This window comes from Heloderma suspectum, chromosome 4 (assembly GCF_057233095.1).
Source record: "Heloderma suspectum isolate Gila_16-S chromosome 4, 16-S_ref, whole genome shotgun sequence".
Lineage (NCBI taxonomy): Eukaryota > Metazoa > Chordata > Lepidosauria > Squamata > Helodermatidae > Heloderma > Heloderma suspectum.
In genome coordinates, this window is record NC_139461.1 from 50,708,022 (window position 1) to 50,714,021 (window position 6,000).

Sequence of the window (6,000 nt, forward strand, 5' to 3'; positions counted from 1 at the left end):
TCGCTGTAGTCTACGTAAAGATTTACGTAGACTACGGCGAAAATAAGGGCAACGCTATTTGCGTTGCCCTTATTTTCGCCGTAGTCTACGCAAACATTTACGTAGACTACAGCGACTAAATAAGGAACGCGAATGGCGGCTCCCTATGGGAGCCGCCATTATCCGTACGCGCTTTTTTTTTTTTTTAAAGTCACCCATGATAGGCTACATGACGATTGACGTAGCCTATCACGGCTGACTTTGCAGATCTAGCCGTGATAGGCTACGTTAATCGTCACGTAGCCTATCAGGGGGCGTTTTGTTTGGTTTTTTTTAACTTTCGCGTTCGCGGCCAGGCGAGGCGGGAAGCCTCCTCCCCGGCCTGAATTTCGGCCGGGGCGAGGCGGGAAGCCTCCCCCCCAGCCTGAATTTTGGCCGGGGCGAGGCGGGAAGCCTCCCCCCCAGCCTGAACTTCGCGGGGGGAGCAGCGAAGCACCTCCCCCCCACCGCGAACGTCCTTCGAGGACAGGTAAGGGACTTTCGTCCACCCCTACCTAGATGTGCCTGAGCGATGCACTCTTTGTTTAAAGCAACGCTGTTTGAAAGAAAGAAAGAAAGAAAGAAAGAGAGAGAGAGAGAGAGAGAGAGAGAGAGAAAACCTTTTGAAATGACCATGCTGGTCTGGAGCCCTGCACGAGTATTATTCCCCCTGCTAGGCTTTCTATTTCCACATCCAGCCTTGTTGGTGACATGGTGAGGCTAAAATGGAGAGGAGAACCAACTCTGTGCATGTCTACTCAGAAGTAAGTCTTACTGAGTTCAATACGACTTACTCCTACACATGTCAGCAACCCACTTGCCCCCAACTCAGCTTTGTATTTCCACATCCAGCTCATTAGCAAACCTCCTGTTAGTTATCTCACTGGGTGACTTTGGGCTGGACTCTCACCACTGCACCACACTTCTGTTATGAAACTCATGAAGAAAATGAGACAGTATAATGGAAAGTTCTTTCTGAAGCAGTCACACTTCACTTGTACAAATGCAGCATGAAGGGAAAGATCAGCAACCTTCTCTTTGTTTGAATAAAAAGCACACTCTGCACATGCTTAGGGAATGGACAAAATGAGGAATAAACATAACAGGGAATATGAAGAACTATATTCTTCCATTATGTGTGTGTGTGGGGGGGGAATCTCCCTCAATCCAGCTGTTCCCTGGAACCCCCCCCCCCATTCACCCAAGGGTCTTCTGAGATAACTAACAGGAGGTCTGATAATGAACTGGATGTGGAAATACAAAGCTGAGCAGAGAGGAGAACCAACTCTGTGCATGTCTACTCAGAAGTAAGTCTTACTGAGTTCAATGCAACTTACTCCTACACATGTCAGCACCCCACTTGCCCCCAGCTCAGCTTTGTATTTCCACATCCAGCTCATTATCAAACCTCCTGTTAGTTATCTCAGAAGACCCTTGGGTGAATGGGGGGGGGTTCCAGGGAACAGCTGGATGGAGGGAGATTCCACACACATACTGCTGTTATGAAACTCATGAAGTTTCATAACAGCCTCAGGGCAGGGGGAAAAATACGTAAATATCTACGAAAAATAGCCTTTCTTATGGAAGTTATGCAGAATTATGGCTGTCGGTACAGATTTATCTTCGCAATTTTCGGAGTGGAAAAAAAAGACGAGAATTCCGGGGGCTTGCGAACAACGGTACAGAGCACTGGCCACAAACTGAGGAGGTCAAGCGGCACGGAAGGTACACAAGTCGTACATCCCTAATCCATCCTTCCAGTAGTCAGAAGATTGATAGAAAGGGAAAGAAAAATACTCCGGATGAATTACTGGCTATGTAGGTGGTGCCGACGAGAGAGATTTGGATTCTGGCACCACGCGCTATACTTCCTGGAAGATGGACTGGTGGCAAGGGACAGGTTGCACCTCACAAAGGCTGGGAAGAATGTGTTTGGCCACAGCATGAAGAACTTTATCAGGAGGGCTTTAAACTGAATCCTACGGGGAAGGGAGATGTAAAGTTGGGGGTAACAATGGATGAAGGCTCATGTACCGCAATGGAGAGAACAGCTCTAATAGCGCCCAATAATCATCTTCACAAACATGTCAGAAGAAAGCCAGACCATGAAGCACATGGTCTTCGATGTCTATATACTAATGCCCAGAGTATGGGAAAGAAACAGAACGAACTTGAACTCTTAATACAAGAGGGAAATTATGACTTGATAGGTGTAACTGAGACTTGGTGGGATGACTCTCATGACTGGAATACAGCAATTGAAGGATCTAACTTGTTCAAAAAGAACAGGAGGAACAGAAAGGGAGGTGGGTTGCACTATATGTGAAAAATACATATCTCTGCACAGAAATACAAGAGGATGAGCTTGGTAGCCCCATCGAGAGCATCTGGGTTAAAATAAATGGAGCAATGAATAAAAGGAACCTGGTGGTTGGAGTCTACTACCAGCCACCCAATCAAGGAGAAGACGAGGGTGAAACTTTTGAAAAGCAAATAGCCAATGTTTCAAGGAAGCATGATGTAGTAGTAATGGGGGACTTCAATTTCCCCGATATTTGTTGCGAGACAAATTCTGCAAAACATGGCCCCTCCAGGAAATTCCTGACTTGTGTGACAGTAACTTCCTCCTACAGAAAGTAGAGGAAGGAACTAGAGGATCGCCTATCCTTCACTTGATCCTAACCAACAGAGATGACTTAGTGGATAAAGTAGCAGTTACAGGAACTCTGGGAGAAAGTGACCATGTTATACTTGAGTTCTTGGTTCTAAAGGAAGCAAAAGCCGAGTGTAGCCATACACATACCCTGGATTAGGAAAGCTGATTTTAATAAACTCAGAACAATGATCAGAAAGGTCCCATGTAGGGATGGCAGAGAATTCCGCCACGGATCTCGGAGAGGCCGAATGCCAGTGCATTCGGCCCCCCGAAATCTGTGGCGGAATGACCTGCCACCCCCCCCCCACAGATTCCCCCGGGACAAGACTTACCTGGGGCGGATCTTCCGGGCGGCGGCAGCTGGTCTTCTGACCGGCTGCCACCGCCACCATTTCCAGGGGTTTTTTGTTTTTTTACACAGACGTGATAGGCTACGTAAGTTTTTACGTAGCCTAAAACATCTGGGTAAAAAAAAAAAAAGGTGTACGCAAATGGTGGCAGCTACAGCCGCTGCCATTTGCGTTCCTTATTTTGGGCCGTCTTAGTCTACGTAAATAATTATGTAGACTAAGACGGCGAAAATAAGGGGAATGCAAATAGTGTCCGCTACGCTATTTGTGTTCCCCTTATTTTCGCCACCTTAGTCTACGTAAATATTTACGTAAATTAAGATGTCAAAAATAAGGAATGCAAATGGCGGCTGCCATAGCTGCCGCCATTTGCTTACGTGGTTTTTTGTTTGTGTTTTTCCCAGAGCCCTCTGTGGATGGAAATCCGGCTGCGGACGGCTCTGGCCTGGCTGGGCCTGGCCGGCTGCTCCGCGGAGCTGCCACGGAGCACAGCCGGCCGCGGAGGATTCTGGGGGGGAGGAACGGAGCGCTTCCCCCCCCGTCCAGGATTCTGGGGGGAGAGACAGAACGCCTCCCCCCCCACCATAAACATAATCCGCAAACAGGTAAGTGATTTTTGTACATCCCTAGTCCCATGGCAAGCGACTCTAACAAGAAAAGGAGTCCAAGATGGGTGAGAGCTTTTAAAACAGGGATTCTCAAGGCACAATCGCAAACAATTCCAACAAGAAGAAAAGGTGGAAGACAACAGAAGACGCCAGTGTGGCTTCACAAAAAGCTAAGAGATGACCTGAAAACAAAAAAGGACACATATAGGAAGTGGAAGGAAGGCCAAGCAACAAAGGAAGAGTACAGGCAGGTAGCACAGAATTGCAGGGATGGCGTCAGGAAGGCTAAAGCTGAGAATGAGCTGAGGTTAGCGAGGGATGCTAAAAGCTTTTAAACCTTTTAAACCTTGAAGCTTTAAACCGTGAAGCTTTAAAAGCTTCAAAATGTTGAAGAGCACTGGGCCCAGGACTGAGCCCTGCGGTACCCCACTCATTACCTCTCCCCAGTTTGAGAAGGTCCCATTGATAAGCACTCTTTGAGTCTGATTCTGTAGCCAACTGTGGATCCACCTGATTGTTGTTTCATCTAGCCCACTTTAAGCTAGTTTGCTCATCAGGATATCATGGGGCACTTTGTCGAAAGCTTTGCTGAAGTCGAGGTATATGATGTCTACAGCATTCCCACCGTCTACAAGGGAGGTGACTTGATAAAAAAATGAGATCAGATTTTTCTGGCAGGACTTGTTTTTGACAAATCCATGTTGGCTTCGAGTAATCACGGCATTGTTGTCAAGGTGCTTCCAGATGGATTCCTTTATCATCTACTCCAGAATTTTCCCAGGGATTGATGTCAGACTGACTGGTCTGTAGTTCCCAGGTTCCTCCTTTTTACCCTTTTTGAAGATAGGGACAACGTTAGCCCTCCTCCAGTCATCTGGCACTTCCCCCGTCCTCCATGATTTCTCAAAGAGAATAGAAAGTGGCTCTGAGAGTTCTTCTGCCAGTTCCTTTATTACTCTAGGATGCAGTTCATCTGGCCCTGGAGATTTGAACTCATTCAAAGTAATTAGGTGTTCCTTGACCATATGCCTATCGATCTCAAGCTGCAATCCTGCCCCTTCAGCCTGTACTTCACCTTTGCCAGGTGGGGTCATAGACCTTCTTTTGGGAGAAGACTGAGCCAAAGTAGGAATTGAGCACCTCTGCCTTTTCTTTGTCATCTGTTATTGTTTTGCCATCCTTATTTAATAGCTGAACCACCATTTCTTTCCTCTGCCTTTTACTATGCATGCACGTAGCTGAAGAAAGCCTTTTTGTTGTTTTTAGTATCCCTTGCTAACCTCAGCTCATTCTCAGCTTTAGCCTTCCTGACGCCATCCCTGCAATTCTGTACTATCTGCCTGTACTCTTCCTTTGTTGCTTGGCCTTCCTTCCACTTCCTATATGTGTCCTTTTTTTGTTTTCAGGTCATCCCTAAGCTTTTTGTGAAGCCACATTGGCTTCTTCTGTTGTCTTCCACCTTTTCTTCTTGTTGGAATTGTTTGTGATTGTGCCTTGAGAATCCCTGTTTTAAAAGCTCTCACCCATCTTGGATTCCTTTTCTCATTAGCGTCGCTTGCCATGGGACCTTACTCAAGTGATAGGAGGCCAGATTCCGGCTGAACATCAGGAAAAAACTTCCTGACTGTTAGAGCAATATGACAATGGAACCAATGACCTAGGGAGGTGGTGGGCTCTCCCATACTGAAGGCATTCAAGACGAGGCTGGACAGCCATCTGTCAGGGATGCTCTGACTTGGATTCCTTCATTGAGCAGGTGGTTGGACTCGATGGTCTTGTAGACCCCTTCCAACCCTACTATTCTATGATCCTATGATTCTATACCACATCACTGAAGCTTTCTAGGTTATAAGAAACTTTCAAACACATCTATTATTATTTATTTACAATATTCATACGCTGCTCTACATCAAAAGATTTCAGAGTGGTAAACAGCAAAGATAAAAGAGTAAAACCTCAAATTAAAACAATTAAAACATTTGTAGAAGAAACAAGTTCTGATAAGACCAAATTTAATAAACGGTGGCTGGTCACTATAGGAGGGCTTCCCAAAATAACAATGTCTTCAGGAGGTGCCGAAAGCATCACAACGTTGGCGCCTGCCAGACCTCCAAAAGCAGGGAGTTCCACAGGAAGGGGAACACTGCACTGAAGGCTCTTTTCCTGGTGGACTCCAACCAGGCCATGGGTCCATGTGGAAACACCAGGGACATGCCCTCTGATGACCTCAGTGACCGGGCAGGTTGATAAGGAAGAAGGCGCTCTCTCAGGTATCCTGGTCCCAAGTTGTTTAGGGCTTTGTACACTAGTACTAAGTATCTACCAGCAGAGCAAAACAGTTCTGCTTTTAAAGTCCAGTTCACAACCT